The sequence below is a fragment of the Rattus norvegicus genome, chromosome 6 (assembly GCF_036323735.1).
Source record: "Rattus norvegicus strain BN/NHsdMcwi chromosome 6, GRCr8, whole genome shotgun sequence".
Lineage (NCBI taxonomy): Eukaryota > Metazoa > Chordata > Mammalia > Rodentia > Muridae > Rattus > Rattus norvegicus.
Genome location: NC_086024.1, coordinates 68,343,835 through 68,368,421, shown reverse-complemented (window position 1 = coordinate 68,368,421; position 24,587 = coordinate 68,343,835). Strand labels below are relative to the sequence as shown.

The window sequence follows — 24,587 nt, the reverse complement described above, 5'->3', positions numbered from 1 at the left end:
CTGGTGCTAGGATTAAGGGGAAAATATTTAATTTGATGCCGGAGCACGTGCGCTTCTTTTCAGCTGTAGCTCTTACCTGCTCCCTAGGGCGTGTGTTAGATATATGGTATAACTCAGAAATCATTTAATTGTGTCAACACAATGTTAGGGTGTTTGTTTAAAGTAAAAATTAGTTTTTGCAGTATAAATTGATTAGTTGACAGGCTATTTGACTGTCACATAGCTACTGGATACAAAGGGGAAAAAATTGGCTTGGTTAATCTGAGCAAAGGGGAACAATTCCTCAGAGATCAGGGGAAAATACAAGCAATGTAAATTTGGATTAGCCTTTGTGTTCAGTAAATCAATAAAACAACAGGGAAGTGTGGAGAATAGGCGAGATCATCTATCAAACTGGTTTTTATTGTGTTTCCATTTCTATTCCTAGTAAACTTGTGCCTTCAGTTTCCCCTGAATAAAAGCATTTGACAAATAAAAAATGGACTGGAGGTCACTGTAGATACAGTGCCAATGACAAGAGGGAGGGGTGGGAGAAGCGAAGATGAGAATCAGAAAAAGTGCTTCCTCCAATCTCAGAGCTAGAACACTCTAAAATTCTCAGGTGACAGGTGGTGAAAGTGAAGATAGATTCTGTGCATCTACGGCAATGAAGACTGTGCCTTATGCAGAATACTAATCAAAGGGGGTTTTGTTTGTTTTGTTTTGTTTGTTAAGGCAATAGCATTGTCTTATCAGGCTTAAAGAAATGGAAGTTTCTCTCTCTCTCTCTCTCTCTCTCTCTCTCTCTCTCTCTCTCTCTCTCTCTCTCTCTCTCTCTCTCTCTCTCTCTCTCTGGAAATCAGTTAAGGAGCCTTATGCAGCAGCCAAGACTTCTCCCCACCAATCGCCTTCAATCACAAAAGCAATAACAAAGGTGCTGAAACAAGAAAATGCTAATTTTGTGGCCCACTGAAGGGCCTTGCCCTTTTTAAACAGCCCTCTTGTTCTGTAAGCCTTTTCAAAGGATTTCACCTGATTGCTTTAACTGAAGGAAATCCTTGTATCTGTGTTGACAGTTTGCATTGCAATTGTATTTTACCTTTTGGTGCATACAGAATCCCATTTCAAGCTCACCCACCCCCCAAGCCGCAGAGTGCACTGAGATACTGCATAGAAGGACACAAATTTCAGAACCCAGGCACGTTGCACTGCAGTGGTAGAGGAGAGCCAGGCAGAGCGGTACAAATCTTCCCTTCGAGTGTGTGAGAGATGGGGGTGTCTTAGTGGCATTATCTTCCTGGGTGCCCCAGATGGCACCGTGTACCTCTAATGGAAAACCATTCATCTGGCCCTGGGAGTGTACGTGTTGTACATCACGTTGGTTCACGGAGGAAAAGCTAGCAGTTTAAGCGGAAGGTACAGAGCACGCGTTTCTGAAGGCATAATAGAAGAGAGACACAAAAGGGCAGGAGGATTTGTCAGAAAAAGGGAGAAAGGAGAAGGCTGTGCCTCTGTGTAATTCCCCAGGATCCATTCCTACTTGGATTGGCAGTGAAAAGAAAACAAAAGGCAAAAAACAAAAAGAAAAAAACAAAAAAGAACCAAACCAAACAAACAAACAAAATAAAAAAACAAAACAAAACAAAATTTCAATTTGAAGGTGGTTCAGGGTAAATGAACCAGGGAATTGAGCTGCAGGAATTTAATTTAGGACCCTGGCCCCCAAATTACTACTATCTGTGCAAAGAAAGTCAAAAGGCTATAGCAGCTAAAAGAGTTAATGGGAAGTGGCAGGATGAGCAGGCCAGAAGGAGGTGGTTTGCAAACCTCCCAGATGCCATATGTAAAACTCTTGGAAGTGATTTTTTTTAAAAATGCTAATACTGTCAGTACAGAACTTTACAAAGCAGAGGGATGAGGGCAGGAAAAGCATAGTTATAGGATTGTGAAAGTCAAAATGAAAGGCAGCTCGGCCATAGTCCCTGGGAAAAGGCAGAAGTTTTGCATCCTCTGCTGCATTCTCAGAGCACCCCAAAAGATGCTTCAGGAGAAAAAAGGTAATTCCCCTTTCCTTCCCAGACATAGAAGACTCCTAGACTGGAGGGCAGCTGCTGGACCACTGGACACAGCAGCACCGCAGGGGGGAATGATTCCTTGCACCTGAATTCAGCTCACTCCTGATTTTCACACATCACAATTCAGTCTGAGGGAACGAACCTACCTATTTGACTTGTGTAATTTTGTCTGGGCACAAATCTGGCAAGATCTTGGAAGATGCTTTGTTGGATGGGACTAAATGTATCCTCAAGACAGTACTCGAATCCCTGATGGTCTTGCTGTGTTAAATAAAAATATGAAGCTGTTTTGTGTTACTTTAAATTCATTTAAATTTTGTGAAATAAGCTTGAATAGAAAATCTTTCCCATTTATCTCAGCTTCTAAATCTTAGGATCCCTAGTCAAAGTACGCTTTCTGTAGTGTTTTCTCAATTAAAAACAGACCCACTTGGTACAAAAACATGGAATTAACCCCTAGAACAATAAAAGACACAGCAGCTGCTGTCATCTTTGAAATTGATTTCCTGGCTCTTGCTTCAAATCCTTATTCACATAACAATAAATCAAAATTTACATAAAAGGCAAATTGTGCTTTTATTTACTGTATGATTATCACCCCTGCAACTGCTGATTTCTCCCCAAAGCCTTGTAAGCATAGTATCCTGATTTCATATGATCTCTTGGGGCAGAAGAAAGCCAATAAATCGTAGGAAAATAAGTGAAATGGAATATGTTATCCATTTTTTTCATTAGCCAGCAAAGGAGAACTTATGTTTCGGGATCTCAATTAAATAAATAGCTTGTCTCCTTGACCAAATAAACAGGACACACATTTCACCTATTGGAAATAATAATAAATAATAAAGTTATCTAAGTGTGACACACCTAAATAAAAATAAAAAGCACAAAGGCCTATGCCTCGATCTGGGTAGCCACATCAGAACAATCAGGCTAATTCCAGACAGGTATCCTGACATCTACACGGGTTAAACAGCTTTCCGGTATGATCTGTGAAATAGAAATGTTGGAAATTATTTTATTACCATCTAATACAATCATACTTACACAGAGAATTTGTCAGGGAATAATGCTATTTCTCTTTAAAATTTGAAATGTATCCATCCTTTGGATGGATAATTGTGACTTTCTCATACAGGTTGTTATACACTGGTCCTGTAAAATGATAATTAGATTTGTGAGGTTTCCTTTTTTCTTATCATAAAGCAATAGACATTGGTTTGGAAGCTACTGGTAGTTCAGAAAAACTGGAATCCTGCATGTAAATAAAACTGGGACTCACTCCTATTCCCCGGTCTATAGCTAAGTCAGTCTTTCCCTTCACGCAACGTTTGCAAACACAAAAAGTAACACATCTGGTTGTAGGAGAATAGTCTATATGAAAGAGCTGCATTTAGAGAACAGGCCAGCCACAAGGGAACGCAGGAATATAGCTTAAATCACCCTATCACAGAGCAAGCCAGAGATGCCAGCTACCTCTAGTCATTCCTTCTAACTAGGAAGTTTACTTTGTAATCAATGCTTACAGACGATTTGTTCAGTCAAAAATATCTCTTCTAGGACAGGGGATATGTCTCCGAGGGTGCTTGATAACCTAAATTTATTCTCCAAACCCCAAGAAAAATGGAGGAAGTAAACCAAGTCCACATAGTTCACATAGTTGTCCTTTAGTCTCTAAACATGCACTATGGCATACCTGCCCCTACTCACATTACACACACACACACACACACACACACACACACACACACACACACACACATGCAGTAACAACAAAAGTATCAACAACAACAATAATAATAAAATAAATATTTCTTTCTTATCTTCATTTCTGTACTATATTTCTTTTCTACTGATGGTCAAAATGTGGCCGTTTTCTGTTTTCCCTACTGATATACACACATACCATATTCCCATGAGCCTCTTGAGGAAAGAAGATAGCAAATAAATCTACATTGTAATCGGAGTGATTTTAAAGTCGCTTTTTTCTGCAACTGTCAATCCACACAATGAATTGCATCAACTATTCCAAGGTTGATGGTGAGTATAGCATTGCTCACTCAGACACTGGTCATCCAATCCAATTAACTTAATCATTTGACCTTAACCAGAGTGATTCAGTTATGTGAATCATGAAGCAGACAGATTGGATTGAACATTTGCAAATTGATCTTTTTTTCTCAGTGATTAACTTTAATGATGACATAAATAACTAATGTGATGTGAAAATGAGTAAACTGGTGACTTCCTGAAGAAAACCTGATGTTAAGGATGGCCAAAGAGTACTCAGAGTTATAAATCCAATTCAGATATTTATTCTGCCTTTCCACATTCATGAGATGCTGCATGAGACACTGGAGAGACAGAGTTGACTCAGACCTGACCATTAGTTCAATCATAAACAAAATGATTATACAAGCAGATTATTTCTACTACAAAGACAGCACTTTGTGCTAAATAAAGTTGTAAAATTAACAAATTTGAAAGCTTCACTTTAAGGGGAAGAAGGCAGGAAATCTATGGGCTTGGTCTTAGAGGATGATAAAAATAATTAAAGGGAGAAAAATGAAATGCCTTCAGGGGCAGCCAGGTGTCACAGACTTGAAAAACTCCGGAGAGGTAGAGCCCGCAGCAAACTGTACCATCAATGCCAAGCTAAGCAGATCTGCAAGTGAATTTTAAAACACAATTCTTGGCAAACTAACTTATACCTGTGGGCATGTTTAAGCTTTATTTGCTCATGTGAATTTTATTTAAAAAATAGTTGGGAACAGATGATCAGGAAATGCTGCACATGAAGACGTAGGTGGGCCAAGTCCAGGCACTGTCTGCTCTCTGCCTGTCATCCTTCTTCTGTCAGACTACTTCTCATCTTAATCTTGTAACTTCTGTATTTTGGAAGAATTGATTCCCACACACTATGACCTGTCACTCAGCTTCATTTGCTATCAGTTCTGGACTTGCTTTAGGAATAGCAACAGGCCTTTATCTGGACCTCATCCCAGTTCAAGGTATTACAGACTTTGGAGAAAATCCCTGACATACTCATCCAGGTTTATAATCAGCTAGTCAGCCAACTCTATAGATTCTTTGAAATTAGCACTTAACATTTTAGATTCCACATAAGTCAGAACTTGCAATGTTAGTCTTTCTGTGCCTAGTTCATTTCCCTTAACACACTCGCGCTAAGTCCATGAGTGTTTTCTTTGCTGAGAATGAGGCTTCATTTCTTTTAATAGATGAGAATATATCATTTTCTTAGTGTTTTTTGAAACGAAGTCTTGCTACACTGCTAGGGGGAGTTTTAAGCAATCCTCTCACCATCCTGGATTCACAGAAACATGTCAATGTAGACAACAATCTACATATGTGTAGTGTACTGTACACTTTAAGATAACTATAAGAGAGGATTTGGAAACGTATATCACATAGAGATGAAGATGTCTTAAGCTGATGGATGTGCAGATAAGCTTGATTTAATTATTACATAATGTGCATGTTTACTGAAAAGAAATTAGCCTTCAGCTTTAAGGTTTCTACTGTAACCAGAGTCTGAAGTTCTGCCTACACCCCTAATTCAGTCGAGGAGAATGCATTCATGAGTGGGCAGCTTTGCCCAGGCTGACTGCCTGTAAGCTTCTTAATCTCCTGTCAGTGTTGGGTTCTCTATAGCTATGCATTGTTAGACATGAAAATGTCTTTACCTTCGGAATTCTTATACCACTTGTCAGAGCTACCTTGATTTGTCTGCTGGAATAGACTAGGATGGTTCCAGCACAAGTACCTCAACATGAGGCAGCCTCTTCTTCGGATCTGTCCTAGTTTGCTTTTGTGAGAAAACAGAATAGCCAAAAGTAACTTGGGAAGAAAGAGTTTATTTGGTTTTCTTACACCAGGAAGTGTTCATGAAACCCAAAGGCCACCAAGGTAACGACTTTGATGTAATTACATTATGGTCTTTTTATTATAAATTTGAGTTCCAGCTTACTCATCACTGAACTGAAGGACAGTTTGGGGAAGCAGACCCTAACTTTCAACAGGACAAGGTTTTATAGAAAATGGGAACAAGTGAGGGGGTGCCCATCCTGCCAAGCGTCTAACTGTATGACTATTGTAAACCGACGGGTGGGTGTTCTGAAGCAAGACCAACCCTGAACAACCACAAGTGGTCTGAAAGTAAATCTGAAACAATCAGACTAATCTTTGATTAACCTTTGCTAGGAAGTAGCTAGGGAGTAACTCTGGCCAAGGACAAGCCATTGTCCTTCTTGATACGTGGGTGCAGCTTGATTCAGCTTCGGTTCAGCTTGGGTCAAGTTCTCAGGATGCTTTCTTTTAAGATCAAGCCCAGTTACAAGATGAAGTAGGTTCGGCCTCTTGGTTTACCATCCCTAACAGAATCCATTAGGAACTCAAGTGGGGCAAGAATACGGAGGCAGGAACTGAATCAGGACCTACTGAGGAGTGATGCTCACTGGCTTGTTCCCAATAACTTACTCGGCCTCCTTCCTTCCTTCCTTCCTTCCTTCCTTCCTTCCTTCCTTCCTTCCTTCTTTCCTTCCTCTCTTTTTGTATATATAACTCAGGACCACCTGCTCAGGGATTGCATCTTCCATAGTAGACTAGGCCTCATCAATCCTTATTAATCAAGAAAATGCCCAAGAGACTTGCTTATAGCCCCATAGACTTGTTTATAGGGTAATATTTTTTTCTAAACTTGGACTTATTTCCTTCATATTTTTTATCAGATGTTTTATTTACATTTCAAATGTTATCCCCTTTCCTGGTTTCCCCCTCTTCCCATTCCCCCTTCTCCTTGCTTCTATGAAGATACTCCTCTACCACACAACCACTCTCACCTCAACACCTTGGCATTCCCCTAGACTGGGGAAAGAGCCTTCACAGAACCAAGACCTTCTCCTCCTATTGATGCCAGACAATGCCATCCTCTGCTGCATATGCAGGTGGAGCCATGGGTCACTGTATGTGTACTCTTTGGTTGGTGGCTTAGTCCCTGTGAGCTCGGGGGGGGGGGTGTCTGGTTGGAGGATATTCTTGCTCTTCTTATAGGGTTGAAAACCCCTTAAGCTCCTTCATTCCTTTCTCTAACTCCTCCATTGGGGTTCCCATGCTCAGTCTGATTGTTGGCTGCAAGCATTCTCATCGGTGTCATTAAGTCTCTGGCAGAGACTCTCAGGGGCATCCCTATCAGGCTCCTTTTTGGCATAGTGGCTGAGTTTGGTGGCTGCATATGGAATAAATCCCCAAGTGGGCCAGTCTCTGGATGGCCTTTCCTTCAGTCTCTGCTCTACTGTTTGTCTCTGTATTTCCTCCCATGGGTATTTTGTTCCCCCTTCTAAGAAAGACTGAATCATCCACACTTTGGTCTTCCTTCTTCTTGAGCTTCATATAGTCTGTGAATTGTATCTTGGGTATTCCAAGCATTGGGCCAATATCCACTTATCAGTGAGTGCATACCATGTGTCTTTTGTGACTGGTTTACCTCACTCAGGATATTTTCTAGTTCCATTCATTTGCCTAAGAATTTCACGAAGTTATTGTTTTTAATTGTTGAGTAGTACTCCATTGTGTAGATGTACCACATTTCTTGTATCCATTCCTCTGTTGAAGGACATCTGGGTTCTTTCCAGTTTCTGGCTATTATAAATAAGGCTGCTATGAACATAGTAGAGCATATCTTTTGAATACATTTCTCAGTTGAAATTTCCTTTTCTCCAATCACCCTAGTTTATGTCAATGTCACAAAAAAACCTAATCAGCCTAAGACTTATTCTTGTCTTGCTCACAGCAGAGAGCCATGCTGAGGTATTTCTTGAGGCACAACTGAACATTCTCTATCCAAAGCATTGAAATCATTCATCTCTTGGTAGGCCTCCTAATAGGCTTTGGTGATACAGTCTTTATAAAATCTTTGACCTTTGGGAATGACATTTTTAAAGTGTACTAACAGGAAATAAGATTAAAAATTAAAATGTATATATACTAGAAGGTCAAAAGTGCTAAGGAAATTAGCAGATGGAAAGAAATTGCTGTGGAGTAATGTGTTGGAGTTGTCGGAAAGGTCAAGAAAACTGTGAGGTATGAAGTTTGAGTAAAGATTCAAAGGATTAGAGATGGTTTGGTGGCCTGAGCTCCTCACAGAAGTATAAGGACTTGAGTTTGGCTCTCCAACAATTTAGAAATATAGTCATGACTATACAATAACTCCATATTAGTAATACACAGAGACAAGGGTCTTGCTGGGACTTGCTATCTGCCAGCCTCACTCAGATGGGCAGGAAACCCTGTCTCAAGGGAGATAAGTATAAAGCAGTAAAACACAACACTAATCATCTTCCTCTGGCCTTTGCATGTAGGTGAAAGCACATATGCTTTTAAAACATGAAACACACACTCCAAACAAACATACCTGCACACACAGCATACCACACCACACATACACAGACACACCCACATGTACAGGCACAAGCTGTACAGGAATTTTAATCCAGCAGCATGGCTACCTTTGCAAGGGATCATATCCAAAGACCTAAGTCTGTGTGATCCAGATGAAAAAACAGACATGTCCTTAGTATACACCTTTAATCCTTAACAATGAAGGTAGAGTTAGTTCGTACAGTGAATCAACCACGCTAGAAAGTGATAACGAATTAAGGGACAGACAAAGTGACAAATCAGAAAAAGATTTGACAGAATGAGTCAGCAGAGACAGGATATGACCAACTCTCAAGAGAATAGGAGAGGAATAGAGGCTACTTAAGACAGTAGCAGGAAGGGGATGGAAAAAAAGGAGGAGGAGGAGGAGAAGGAGGAGGAAGAGGAGGAGGAGGCAGTTTTAATGGGACAGTTATATAGAGACATGTTGTAGGTGAAGACAGAACCAGCCAGAAAATGAGAAAGAGTCAAAAGATTATAACAGACTGACAAATGCCAAACAGAGAAATTCATTTAGAAGCTGAGAGAAATCTGTTTGAACCATTTTGCTTGGAGAGGAGTTTGAGCCAGAACTGCTGAGTTGAGCAAACCAGCCAGAGTTCAGAAACAGCTAGAAAAGGTGAGCTTATTTAACAGTACGCCTACAAAATAACTATTACATTTGGAGAATAGAAGTTACTTTTACACACACCATATACTCATAATACACACACACCAAACATACCACACATATGCATATCACATAGTACATACATGTAAACATGCATACATGACACATACACCACATAAACATACATATATTATACACGTATACAAAACACATACATACACCACACATATATACACATTAACACATACACACCATATATATCAACACACACACATACACATAAAACAAACATACACACAGATTTGGGGACAGAGAGAAAGAGATAGGGAGATAGATAGATAGATAGATAGATAGATAGATAGATAGATAGATGGATGGATGGATGGATGGGTAGGTATATAGGTAGGTAGATAGATAGATGGATGGATGGGTGATGGATGGATAGATAGATTGATAGATAGATAGATAGATAGATGGATAGGTAGATAGATAGATAGATAGATAGATAGATAGATAGATAGATGATAGATAGATAGATAGATAGATAGATAGATAGATAGATAGATAGATGGATGGATAGGTAGGTAGATAGGTAAGTAGGTAGGTAGATAGATAGATAGATAGATAGATAGATAGATAGATAGATAGATAGATAGATATGGATGGATGGATGGATAGATAGATAGGATAGGTAAGTAGGTAGGTAGGTAGATAGATAGATAGATAGATAGATAGATAGATAGATAGATATAACTATTAACGGACATAGGTGCCTCTTCCCAGGAAAGTTCTTAAAAAGATGTAATAAAAATCCCTGGGATGGTGTTAATTGTCACTTTGACACAATGTAGAACCACTTGTTAAAAGGCTCTGAATGAGAGGCTGACTAGATCAAGTTTAATTTCACATTGGCCTGTGGATGTGTCTGCAGTGGATTGTCTTGATAATAATAATTAAGCTGAGAAAATCTTCGCACTGTAGGTGACTCCATTCCATAGGCAGAGAACCTCAAAATATGACAGAGTAAGCAAACAATCTGTGAACATGTTTCCTGCTCTCTGTACTTGATTATAAATGTAATGTAACTACCTTCCTCAAGTGACTGTCACTAAGACTTCCTCACTGCGATGAATCTGCAATCTGGAGCATTGAGCTAAAATAAAACTGTTGTCTTCTAAATTGCTTTTATTGGGGGTATTTTATCACAGCAACTAAAAAGGAATCTAAAGTGACCCCTAAGAGAGGACTGTCTGCAGTATGTCTAAGAACAGAGGGAATTAACTACTAAGAACAGAGGGAAATAAGGGTCTCTGGGAATATATGCTTAAAGGTCATTACAAGAGCTGAGATTTAATCTCAGTGGTAGAGAAAACCATTAGTAAATTTTATGTGCATGTTTAATAATTTCTGACTTAATGTGCATACTCACCAACAGGCATTTTGGGAAACAGTGAAATGACCCAGATCCAAGGTGAGGGTGGCTTAGACTGGCATTACATTTAGTTAGTAATAGTCAAGAGTGTGTGAAGAGAAATGGAAGAAGATGCCATCCATAGGTCCAGACTAATAACGAACTAACAAAACATAGCTTCCTACATTGCTGAAAGACCCAAAAAGGCTTGAATGCAGGAGTAGATATTTAAGAAAAGAATTGCAGTGGAGGTAATAACAGTGATTTGAAGCGTGTGGTGTGGGTATGTTGTAGGGTAGTGATGAACAAGAGAACAGAGTAGCAGCATAAGAATATCAGAAAGTGGAATGATACAGGAGAAGGAACATGAGAGTTTAATGTTCTTTTTGGAGTGTTCACAATAGTGCCTAGAACATAGACTAGAAGTTGTATTCCTTCATTCATTCACTTCAAAATCACTACTGAATTGCTTTAAAATCAAAATGAATTGAAATTTTAGTAGCCTGGTAATTTACATCTGTGAATTTGATTGTTTCAAGTAACAGAAACATGGTAAACATATTTATTTTTGACACATAGTAATTATACATTTTTATAGATATATATGTATATGTATATATGTATGCATGCATGTATGTTTTGCATACGTATAGATCTTATGTACCAATGATAATAAGTGACCATACCATCATCTTAGATCACTTTAGATATTTATCTTTGTCTGTGCATTGAAATATTTAAAATCCTCTATGCTGCAGATCACATTATTCATTCCAATTACCCTCAGCTTCACTTATTCTACTATGCTATTAATTTTATTTTCAATATGGGGGATTCTTGTGTGGACCAAGCAAACATTCCCCCACTGAGCTTTATAGTCCAAGCTCCTCCTCCTTTATTAGAAGTTGTTCTTCTCATCCAGCTGTATTATATACCAGTACCTCCTAGCTGTCTCCTCTCCTTCACCACCTCCTCAAATAAATTTCAAAGTGTAGTAGTCATCCTTCTTTCAACTTCTATGAAGTCACCTTTTATATATGAGTTACACTATCCCGTATTTGTGTTTCCATGTTTGACTAAGCTCATTTAGCATAATAACATCCATTTTCTTCTGGCTGAAAATGACAAAGTTTTATCATTTTAGAAAGGAATATTATTTTTGAGTATAAACCACATTTTCTTTATCCATTCATCATCTGAGAGATACCTGCGTTTCTTTCATCTCTTGTTTCTAGCAAGTACCATACCAGTCAGGATGATGTACTTGCCTTCATTTAGATATGTAAAGTAAGGTTTCGAGGTCATATGGGAGTCGTGTTTCTAGCTTTGTTTTATAATGAGGAAATTCTATTTTTCTCTTTTGAAGGGTCCTGCCTACAGTGTACAGCATTTCTCATTTTCCTACCCTCACAAACATTCATTATCCTCTTTTATTATTTATTTTATTTTTGAGATTACAATGTAATTACATCAATTCCCTTCTCTTTTCTTCCCTTCAAATAGTCCCATATGTCTTCTTGCTCTCTTTCAAATTTATGGCCTCCTTTTCTATGTTATGCTTACCTCAAGGAGATGCTCTAAGCGGAGTGCATGGATCTCCCTGGGGAAGGGAAATAAAATAGAATTTGCAGGTGGACTTGGACAGATGGAAATGAGAACAGGAGGGAGTAGGTGTGAGGACGAATGGAGGGAGAGAGTAAGGGAGCGAAGACTAGAATTAGAAGGCATTTGGGAGGGGGCATGTAGAAACTGCAGTAAAATCTCCCTATAGTCTACAAGGGTGACCCTAAGCAAGTACACCTCATAATAGAGGATATGAAGTCATCTTCTATTACCAGGCAACTGGAGTGAGGGGACTTGGACAGTAAACCAGCCATGAAATCTTGAACATCAATCCTGCCTTCAAGATATATTGGGGAAATGGAGGCACGGAACTTGTGGGAGTGACCAACCAATGACTGGTCAGAGCTGAGGTCGTGTAATGAAAGGACATGCTTAATATTGCCTGGGTGTCCAGAAACAAAAGTCTAGATCGCCCAAAGACTTAAGAAACAAATGTATAAAATTATTTTTAATGATATTCTGCTATACTCATACTTAGGTAATTAGCCCAGTAGTTCACAGAGAGGCTTCTGCTGGTAGCTGATGGGAGAGATGCAGAGACCTACGTCTAACATTAGGTGGAAAGAGCCCAGTGGACCAAACTGGAGATGTCCATTGTGTACCTCCTCTTGGAGCTTTCAGAACTTTGCAAAAAGGGGAGCAAGAATTATAGGAGTCAGAGAGGCCGAAGATACCAGGAAAACATGGTCCAACAGACATCAACTGGTCTGTAGGGACTCAAAGAGACTAGAACCACAATCATGGAGCCTGTATGGTTCTGCAATACGTCCTCTGCATATATGTTATGGTTATAGTTTGGTGCTTCTGTGGATCATCAAACAGTGTAAATGGAGGAATATCTGACTTTTTTGCCTGCTCTTGAGACAATTTTCCTCCTACCATGTTGCCTTGCATAGCCTTGATATGAGGCTTTGTGCCTTGTCTTATTGTATCTTGTTATGCTGTGTTCTGTTGACATCTCTGGGAAGCCTGTCCTTTTCTGAAGAGAACAGAGGAAGAAAAGTATATCTGAGGGAGTGGGGAGGTCAGGAAAGCAACTGAGAGAAATGGAGGCGGGGGCGGAAACTACATTTGGGATGTACTGAAAAAATATTTGCATATATGTGCATACATATATCCCTAGGTACAACCTGCTCAGTCTGTACAATGTTATTTGTGTGTGTGTGTGTGTGTGTGTGTGTGTGTGTGTGTGTGTGTGTGTGTGTGTGTGTATTCTCATGGTTGATCATTTTATACTGAATAAGCAATTAGTGTGCTCTTCCCTGGAGAAGTCAATTTCTCATCTTTTCAACATTCCTTAGTTGCCTGTAGTTCAGTGTATAAAGCTGAGGCCTTGTAGTCTTCCATTCATCTGCTTGGGCATGTCTTTATCACTCTGACTGTTATCTACCTCATCTTGGCTTTAATTGATATTTACCCAGTGAATTATTACATTGAGCATTTTTTCACATACTTGCTGCCTATTTATCTTTATTAATTTAAAAAATCTCCCTTCAAGTCATTTGTTTCTTTTCAGGTCATCTATAAGTCACATCACTTATTTTTAAATACTAAGCTCCTTTCACTTCTGTATTATCAATCTCTCATCAATTCAATATTTTAAAAATTCCTTTTTCCATTTTGTAAGTGTTTTTGTTGATGGAATCCTCTTCACAAATTCCTTGCTTTTCTAATCTACCAATTTGAGGTCATAGCCAATTGTCTGCCTCCACAAAGGTCTTAAGCTCTCCCCTAAGTTATTGCTTTAATGGCTATCACTTTGCAGGATATTTTGAAACCAGGTTGTTATTGTAATAGTCCTGTTTTCATTTTTTTCTTAAAATATTTGTGTATTCAGGGTCGCTATGGTTCTCTACAAAACTTAACCCTTAACAAACATGTGTTATTGTTTTAAAACATTATTGTAGGCAGCCAAATTTCCAGAGGTGCACAGACATATCACCTTTGTCAATTTTAACAAGGAATTTCCATCCTTGGGAAAGGAGCACAGGCAAGATATTTGATCTATATGGAATAATAGATACCACAGCAGAACCCAGGAAACTGAATGTAGGCACATTTTGAGGAGTGTACCTCAGTTAATCCTACTAAATATGCAGCTCTACTACAAAAGATATTAGCCTAATACATAGAGAGACAGAGTATGAAGGATAGACACAGAAGAACACTGTCAAAGGATTGGTAAAAGATGAGTATGCTGAAAAGGAGGGGATAGTGAAGGGAAGGAGAACGCGGTCAGAGACAGTGATGGAGAAGATAAGTAGACTTAGACCATGGGAGACCTTGCACCATGTAAAACAGTTTGCATGCTTTGTGGATACAATAGACGGACACATAGACTGAGAAACAAATTGCTTTTCTTTCAGGTCAGTCACTCTGTCTCTTGAAGAGCAAGGTGCTCTGAACATTTCTTATGCGCTAGGTCAATGGAAACAACCCAAAACTCTAATAAAAATATACTCAAATATTTGTCCTCCCTGAAAATGACTATAATTATGACAATATAAGGTGATATACAACTAATCATAACTTTGTTATTTCTTTTTTAGTTCAAAATGCTTTTACAGTCACTTATACATTATCATTTATAATATTTTAATGAAAAACCATGACATTATATTTTATTAACTTGAAAATGTTAGCTTCACTTTTGGGGAAATAGTGAGTTGAAGTCTGGTTTAAACTTTACTTCATTTAGATGGTTTAAATAGCTGTCATTTCTAAAATATGTATCTGCCCAAGGCACATTAAGCTGAGATAGAAGACATAGTTGGCTGTATTTAATGAATGCCAACATTCATTATTTTGATCTCAACTAATTTATGTTTGTAAACTTTAAGCTCAACTTCAATATGAACTCAGTTTTACACTTGTTATGTAACGGTTTACACTGGTTACTCTGTTCTTCTGTGCTGAGGATTGAACCAAAGGCCGTGCGTGTGCAGGGCAAGCTCCTCCCACTGAGCTACAGCCTTACCTACCCCACCTTGTAAAGTTTTCTCTGCTCTGATATACATCCATCATACTGGAAAGCTAATTAGAAAAGATAGCATTTGCCTATTTTTTTGTGCTTTCCATTAAGATAATTATAGATTTATATGCAATTTTAAAAAATCATACAAAGAAATCTGTTATAATATGTTCCCAGTCTCCTCTAATGGTAACAATTTGCAAAACTAGTAATATCAGGGAAAGAAGCCTCTATATGCCTTGCCTTTAAGTCACTGTGATTCAAACCACAGTCTTAATGTTTGTTATTCTGTTAGCGATGGCACACCCAACTATATTTATTCACCTGAAGCTTCAGACTCAAAATTAAAAATTTCTAGAAGACCTTCAGAAGCAGTTAACTCGGAGGACAAGAAGCAATAGCTCAGGCTACAGGGGTGGGGGGATCTGACTCCTGAGGCATCGAAGGACATATGAGCATGTATGCACTTACTCTCTCCCATACACACACAAGCAAAAATAAAATCTAAAAAAAAAAGATATAGAGTTGTTATTTGGGGGTCATTTGTACAACTAGAGCTTTTAAGCCTGAATATTTTTAAAGTTCTGTAGGTCAAACCAACCCATGGAAAGAAAATAGTTTATTCTCCTGCCCATCGAAGTCAGGAGAGCCATGGGAAAGTTGAAGAGGGGAAAATAGTTTATACTTAATTGTTTATAATATTGTATAAGTCTAGATTGGATATATTATTACTTAATATTACCCATAGAAATGTAGAAACCTTTCTCTCTCTTGTAAGACTTACTCTTGTAGCAAAGAGAAACAGCAACATGTTAGAGTTATATCTTGCTAAAAAATATCCTTCTACCTCAACGTGTGGAGGAATGTCAATCAAGGGCATGGGCAGCCACATTTTATGGGTGATAAAGTTTGTATTTCTTGAAATTAAAGCAGTTCTAGACACATAGTGGATATTCAGTAAATACTTATTGATTGTCAATTGTAAAACTTTTAATGAGATTTCTGTATTCATTTACTGTGTTGCTAGCAGAATCTAGACCTCCAACTTTTATTGAATACACTGTATCACATAGCTTCTGCCTTTATGGCTTATTTTCCATTGGAGAAAAACTTGTTTTCTCAGCACAGAGGAAATAATGAGGACCATAAAGCCTGCTCTTTTTAAAGCATTTATAGTAAAATAATTTAGTTCTCTGAGTTTTTACATTTCCCACAACAGAACCAAGTTTTCTTTGGTATGTTGTTCAACTAAATAATGTTGTAATGAATAATGAATAACAGCAATCTACTGCATACAAGTAGATTTTCTCAGACAGTTGCATATGGTAGAAAAGTGTTTTCAGAGTGAGTAGGCCTGGGGAATATTCAGAGTGTTCAATAATGCAAGAGCATAGAGATTGAAACTTTCTTGTGACTGAATACTGTTTACAGGCTAGCATGACTGGACAGAGAATGGATATGAACTTTTAAAGAACTGGAAATTGTATGTGGATAGAATAACATACAAGTGCAAATCATAACTTAATTTCTTGAATAAATAAAATAAAGGAATTCTCATTCAATTCCTAGCTTGGTAACTATTGGGCTTCAGCCATTGTCCTCTTAGAAGCCCCCTCTGGCATTCCCATGCCCTGCTAAGAGAGCAATGACCTTCCACACTGGCAACAGCACTAGACAGTGCTTTGCAGCACATTGCAAGGACATACACATTAGTTTTATCTCAAGTTGCTGGTTCCTGTTCACTCCCAAAGAGTAGTGTTTCCCTGGCTGTCCTAGAATTCAATCTGTAGATGAGGTTGACATTGAACTCACAGAAATCTGCCTGCCTGTGTCTCCCACGTGCTGGAAATAAAGGTATGCACCGCCACCACCCAAAAACAGGTGAGCAATTAAATTTGTCTAGAGCTTATCTGTACTATTGGCAAATATCATTTTGCAGTTTACATTTCTATAGGAACCTAAGTCAAAGATAAAAACAATCTTGCCATCATTGAATCAATAGTTTTCAAAGATTTAAAATGATGATACTGTTATCATTATTTTGACCAAAATTCATTTCTTCTGCATCTGTGATTGATAGAAGAGCTGTATAGTTCCCTAAGCAACCTGCAATAAAAAAGAAATATGTAGAAATTCCTTTCCCCAGGGACCAGGAAACCCCATGGAAGAGGATAAAAGTCAGAAAGAATGGGGGCTATCCAGAAAACGAGACCTCTAAATCGCCATGATTAAAATTCTTATGAAGTCACGGAGACTGAGGCAGCATGAGAGCCTTCATGAGATTCTCTGCGTATGTATTATGGTTTTCAGTTTAGTGTTTTGGGGCTATTCTTGAGTGTACAAACAAGTGAGTCTCTTGTTATGTCTTCTCTTGGGCTCTTTTTCATCTGTTTGCTGGGCTTGACCAAATCTGATGTGTTAGTTTTTGTTTTTCTTATTATATTTTATTTTATTATTATCCCTTAGAAGCCGGTTTGTTTTCTAATAAGAGACATAAAGGGGGGTTTATCCACATGGGAGTGGATCTAGGAAAGAACTAGGAAAAATAAAGGGAAGGGAAACCATAATCTAAACATATTTTGTTGGGGGAAATCTATTTCAATCAATGGAAAACAAGAAAGAAATGGATGAAAATAAAACAAAAAGATGTATACATAAATAAAGTCATACTCAAATTCACCAATCTAATGTCATGATGATTATATATTTTGGAAACAGACTTCATGAACATGTTTTTGGGAATTTCTCTATAACTCAGCTGTAAGGTGAACTAGAAGGCCTTCAGATGCTAAGCCAATTTGGACAGGATCCATATTTCTTTTGTAGATCCATGAAGCCCAAGTTGAGTAATCATGACATAAAAGGCTCTTCCTAATTGTACAAGCTCAAAAGAGAATAGGGCCATAATTTAGGAGGAGAAAAAAGTGTTGTTATTCTGAATTGTTTTATGAAATCTCTCTGGTATGTTCCTTCTATGCCTTACCTTGCGAAGTCAACAGGAAAAGAAAAAAGAAAAAAGGGGGAAAAAGAGCCCTGTATTCTTAAATCAAACAAAGAAACAGATGTGTTTAGCCTTCACATTTTTTTAATCTCTGTCATTCTATACCAGATAACAATTCTTTATTCAGCATAAAAAGTAATGGGTTATTTCAATAATTAGCCATCTTCTGATTGTTTTTTCCTTCTTTAGTATTCTCCAAGTCATGTGTGTCATTGTTGTGGACGAATTACTAGAGATGAGACCAACAAAGAATACCAGACCAGAGGGAAACTAATATTCCTTGACCTCATCCAGTGGAAACATACTGTCTTTTGAAATAATTACTGTGGAAGCAGAAAATCCTTACTGGTTGAAAGCCTGAGTATGTGTGTTAGAATAAAGGTTATAGACATTTGGAAGTCATAAATATATTTGTATAATGGATCTTCCATAAGTGGCTGCCTCCCTATCATTTGTATATGTAACATTTTGAAAGATGAAGAAGCCTTTTAGAAATTGGTTTCTAAATAACTCTACTTAAATCACGGTCTTAGTACTATTCCACTGAGAATTATTTTTTGCCCTTAGAAAATATATTTTATATTGTGATTTTCTAAGTAATTTTAACTTTGTCTCAAAACAATGGCTTTGTGGTAGTCAAGGCTATGGATGAAATCTGTCATTGAAAACCAGTACTGTAGATGGGACCTGTATTTATCCAGGGGTCTGTTCAGCATCAAAGAACACAACTAAGGACAGTGGGTGAAGGAGTCCAGACTCGATTGCTCTGGAAATGCACATATATAATCCTCAGTGGGTCTTCAGATGTCCCACAAAAGACTTAGATAACACAATCTACTCTATATATGTATTGTCAGGCTCAGAATAGTAAATGTAGGAAGCACATGAGAAAGACATCTACTAGTTAGTGCTGTTACTAAAGCTGAGGATCTGCAAACCTCATAGCTTGATTATACACCAAGTGATGTCCCAACTCCTGCTTAACCCAAGCACAGCCTTCTTTGAACTTGTACAATACTCTTGCCCTCCTGTCCACTTGTCTAATTTGAGTGCACATTAAGGGTCATCCAATGAGTTTTTCATGCAGTGTTTAATTTTCTTCCACAACAAAATAGCACTACAAATGAATAATGAACTCCTTATTCATGGCAGGGCTCTAAGTTCAATCTATTTCAATATTTATTGGTGATAAAACTTTGGGAGACATCCATGAATTTTTCTGTATCCAATAAAATTATTTAAATTGTTGAAATCCTGGCAGCCTCTGGGAGACTACTAGTTAGTTATAAAATGTGTTTGTCAATGCAGTCCCTGCCTAGCACATGCAAACAAACAAAATTATACATGAGAAGAGTACTGGAGAGATGGCTCAGAAGTTAAGAACATTGTAAAACTCAAGTTTAATTTTGAGCTTCCGTGTCAGGTAGCTTACAAGCATCTCTATCTTCTGCTCCAGAAAATTGGACATTTTCGCCTGGCACCTTCTATCACCTGCTCTTGTGTTGCTTGCCACATATGCACACATATCTTTTAGAAAATTTCTAGACAGAGAAAAGTAAAAAGTGAAAATTGAAAGAAAATTCTCTGATATCCAGTCAATTCCCATATTGCTAATATCCTGCTGCTGTTCCCTTCTCAGAGCTAAATAAACTAAGGAGATAAAATATTTAGGGCACACTTCATATCATAAACTCATTCTTTAGGATTTGTGAGACTTTGAAGCCATAGGCAGAAGCTGTCTGGCAACAAGGAATACATGGAGTCCAGGAACCTGGGCTTTCCAGGCCCTCAGCACCCTGCTCACTTGAACAAGCCAGAAATGCAGAAGTTTCTTAACAAAGCCACCCATTACTTTTAGTTGTCTTGAATGCTATGAAGAATTCAGAGAAGCTGAAACTCTGAACAGATCTTTAAAGAAAGTAGGAACTGTCCTTTTGTTCCTGGTTTGGGGACTAGTAGAAGACTGTCTTAGAGTTTTCAGAGAAACAAGGATAAAGGAGCAAACCATGAACACTCATTAAAGCTGTGTCTCAGATAACTCACAGACTACACACTGAGCTTTAGCATGGCTCAGGCTCGACTCGACCATGGCTCAGGCTTGACTTGAGCAGCAAATCTTTTCTGGAACTCTTCAATGTGCTCAGCAGAAGAACTTGGAGCTGAAAACAAATTTAGCATTAGCAGTTCAGAAATTGCAGCTTCTGAAATGAGACATTCCCTGAGAATGGGCTGAGAGGAACAGAAATGAAGCTACACAGACGTGGTTGGTGAAGGAAACAGGAAGCCTTTATAGAGGATCAGAGGTGCTTTGGAGGCAAGTCTTAGAAAGCTGTGATAGTGCCTTCTGAAAGTCTCTACTTCTGCCTCCTCTGGTTGGCAGGGGCTTCGCTCAGTGACCTTATGAAAACAGCGCTCTTGTTTTTATGTCTGGCTAAGGCTGAATAGTTAAAAACCACCAGATCCATTTACTCATAATTACAGGGACATTGTAAAAAAAAATCTGGTCCTACTATGTGCCCAGCACTGTTCTTAGCACTTTTGTTTATTAGCTCTGTATTTCAACAAGCCCTCATCTCACACCATTTTCCTGACATACATGCCTGTGAGCATCAGCTACAGGATGTGCCAATTAGATCAGTCTGGCTCTGATGTCTCCCTGAAACTCTAACTCAAGATCTAAAAGGATGTCCAGCCACATTCACAGGGAAAGCATACAAATTTGAGCTATCCTGAGATATGTTTTTGCTTATTGGCTTTACAAAATCAGTGTTTCAACACGATAAATCATCTCCATGTAATACAAAGGGGGCATTTTCATGGATTTTCAGTGGGAATATCTAGACAGGACAATTTTTGGCCTATTTCAGAAAATAGCAAGTGCATTTATATTTTGACCCACTGGGGCAATTTTGGTGTATTTAATAATGTGACATATTTTACATTTGGTGCAACAATCCCACTTATCAAAATGTATTTTGCCAATAGAAAGCAAATGTTATATATACAAACTACTAATTGCAATATAGGTTGAATTGTGAAGCTTTAGAATTGCTCAACCTAAATTGACATAGGAGGTATTGATTCTTTCTAGAGCCTGTGAGGATGGGAAAGGAGACAGAGGGGACAGGAGTGAGTGCAATGCTTCTCAGTATAACTTGGACAAAATTGTTTCAATAGTTATTTTTCTTATTGTGTACTTATGTATTCTTTTTGTGTGAAAATTTGGTGACTGTTGTGACCTGACTGATATTTTGAACAGATATTTTAATACTATGAAAGTGTATTACCTTTTCAAAACCACAGTAAAATAGAAATATGAAGTTTGTAACATAATATAGTAAAAGACCAATTCAAAAACAAAACACATGTTAATTTAATGGTGTTTAATACTATGTTTAAAAGTTAGAAAACTCAAAACTACTCTACTATTATGGGAAGAAGTAGAGGGGCTTGCATAATTTTTGTTTATCTTTAAACCACTTGTTGAAATTTGATAAGGTTTTAATTAATGAGCACAATACAGGCTGGCAGCTACTCAGATTTATTAGTAGAGACAGAGCTGTGCACCACAGTGGACACTGCTTCTGTTCTGGGCTCTCTACGGTCTTCATAGGCTGGCCTCTATAACATAGCCTACAACAGTGCTACCTACAATGAGCTCAGGTCCTGCTACCTACTCAATTCTCAAAGCTCCCCTGTACATTTGAACACCACAGAGAGCCTTTGCAGTCAGAGTTCACAAATGAAACCTTTTCCTTATTATTCAAAGAACACTTGGACAGCTCTAGGCAGGACCTTAACAGCCCTTCCCCTCCAGACTGAAGATGTTAGCTTTCTCTGTGGGCATTCTCCAAAGGAAGTATGGAAAACCCAGGTATTGTGAAAATCTGTGCTGTATCACTAAGAATGAGATAGTTTTCAAATATGACACTGATTATATTCTCGTTATTTGCAGATGACGTGATTTGAATTACTATGTAGTTTGGATTTTCCCCACGGAATTTCTGGTTTTGTTGTTGTTGTTATCATTATTGTTGTTTGTTTGTTTTTAATATTCTTCATGCAATCATTTGCCATTTTTAGGTGGCCAATGTAGAAGAAGCACTTAATTGACATGAGATAGTAAGATATATACCTCACCTAAGTAAAAAGATTTGGTTTCATAAAGATCTCATCAAGTTATCTAGGAGGAGTCCTTCAAATGTGAAAGTCGGTTTGGTTAATACTGCCAAGGCTTTCAGAAAATAAAATGGATATGTAAGATAGAATCATTCTTTTATAGTTCCCATTAGTAGTCAATGTGGGAACAAAATATAACGCTGTAAATCCTTCTGAGGTAACTAAATAAAAAGGCTCTCACAAAGGTCAGTTTTACAGCCATCAATTTGCTGTGATGGGACATTTGGTTGCCAAAGGAAGCAACAAATACAGCCCCCAATTATGGTAACACTAAAGAAACAACATGCTGCTATGGCAAGGGGTGCTTTGTGGAGACTTAAACTGACACCGCGTACACAAGACAGCCTGTAAGTAGCAGTGTGGATGTTCTGCTAACAGCAATTCCTGTGCAAGGGCTTTGCAAGAGATGAATGGCTATGACTGTTGCACTGCAGTGAAATAGATCTGCCACAGTCACCACAGTAAGTTACAATGGGCATTTGAAATATATGCAAAAATAAAAAGGAAAGATGGTAGTTTCATGAGCAATTAATGTGATCCATAATTACCATGTACAAACAAAGAAACCACTGGAGAACAGCAGCACAATAATTAGATCTGAGGGCATTAATCTCCTGAATGGCAAGGATACAATTTTTATAAAAACAACAGTTCAAACAGTGGCACAATGTAAAAGTATAGAGGCTGCTAATATGTACAGTGGCATCTTTTATTAGGGACATGTGCAACTTTAAACATCACAAAAGCATTAAACATCTGAGCAATAGCATGGCCCTTCCCACCTCCTTCTCTATCTGGTCCTCTTGTATTTTATCTACAGATAGGAATAGGCTCTTATGTAGATATGCTTAGGGCCTCTTGGAATTTGTGCTTCTATTCAAATTCACTTGTTAAACCGAATGCAAAGTGATATTCATGTGTACAAATGGCTTCGGGGCCTAAGTGACAATTGTCCTACTTAAATACATCAACAGTGGCACTGATATTGAAAAAATATGACCACCAAGTAAGACTTCTGAAACCACTCTTCTCAAGAATCAGTGAAACACTAAAATGGCTACTTTTAACAGCATAAAAGAACAATTAAAAATAAAATAATTTATACTACCAGTACCAAGAAAAACCCGCTATAACATTTTAGTATATCTTTTCACACTTTCTATTATTTTCTATACTCCATCTGTGTACATGTACATAAATATATTAATATATTGCATATATCATGTTTTATTATTTATAGTCATCATGTAATAAATTAGAAGTATTTTCCACATAATTCTTTGAAATCTTTTATGATTATTTTATATCATCGAATAAATTTATCTCTGTGCACCACATGTGTGCTTGATGCCGTGGAAGCCAGAGAGGGTGTCAGATCCCCTGGAATCCCTAGCAATGAGCAGTTTTGTAAGTGTTCTAGAAGAGACAAGTGCTCTTAACTACAGAGTCATCTCTTTCACCTCCAACGTAAGTCTTAATAAACATAATACTTTCTATAAAATTGCACAATCATGATTAATTTAATAATTTTTTTATTTTTCAATAAAATAAATACTATCAACCATATGACATATTGTAGGTTTGAGTATAGGAAAAAGAATCACGATATCAAAAAACAATGAGATCACTGTAATGTTGGAAGTATGTGGTTAGTGTTGAGTGACTACCACATTAGAGAGAGTGCAGACAAGTAGCAGAAGTAGCAATCTCGAGACTCTCCCTTGCTCTACAGATCTTAAACCAAAATGGGGGAATGTTGGTATTCTGTCTAAGCTCCATCCCCACAGCTACCTGGCAACAGCCAGGTATGCTCCACCCCACAATTGCCTAGCAACAGCCAGCTGTGCCTCACTATAAAGGGGTTGACCCCCTCCTCTCTCTCTTACCCCCTCTTACTCTTTGTTCTTCTCTATTCTTGCCTTCTTCCCCCTTTCCTCCATGTGCCCACTGCCAGCTGCCTTTCCTCTCCTCTATTATTCTTCTCTCATTAAACTTCATTAATTTCATGGTTCCATGTGGAACCATGTTGTCTTGGTGTGTTCTGTCCGGGCACGGGCTGAGATTTAATCAACAACATTCACACAGGTAATGTAAGTAGCCATAAGGTTAACAGAACATTCAATAAAACTGAGTATTTTAGACAGACAGGAGGGCATCTATTCAGTGTATACAGACATCCATATGAGAAATATGAAGTCTTCAACTTTCAAAACTTGTTCATTGTAATATAGCCATGGAACATGATATAATAGTGCTTGAGATAAACACTGGAGCATGTCTTT

At 38.0% G+C, this 24,587-nt stretch overlaps 3 long non-coding RNA genes across 4 annotated transcripts in view; 2 read left to right on the top strand and 1 right to left on the bottom strand.

The window, feature by feature from the left end:
- LOC103692627 (uncharacterized) overlaps positions 1-24,587 on the top strand; it is a 47,281-nt gene that overhangs the window by 7,892 nt on the left and 14,802 nt on the right. The gene's annotated exons all lie outside the window — the stretch shown is intronic.
- Positions 755-12,329, bottom strand: LOC134479374 (uncharacterized). 2 transcript variants are annotated; one of them, XR_010052649.1, is made up of 2 exons: positions 12,095-12,290; positions 755-2,315 (listed from the first exon to the last, which is right to left on the bottom strand). It is a non-coding gene; the product is annotated as an uncharacterized LOC134479374 (long non-coding RNA). The 2 variants fall into 2 exon arrangements; XR_010052648.1 differs by lacking the exon at positions 755-2,315 and adding an exon at positions 11,321-11,646 and having other exon boundaries at positions 12,095-12,329.
- LOC134479375 (uncharacterized) lies at positions 11,491-23,577 on the top strand. Its single transcript, XR_010052650.1, has 2 exons — positions 11,491-17,415; positions 18,316-23,577. It is a non-coding gene; the product is annotated as an uncharacterized LOC134479375 (long non-coding RNA).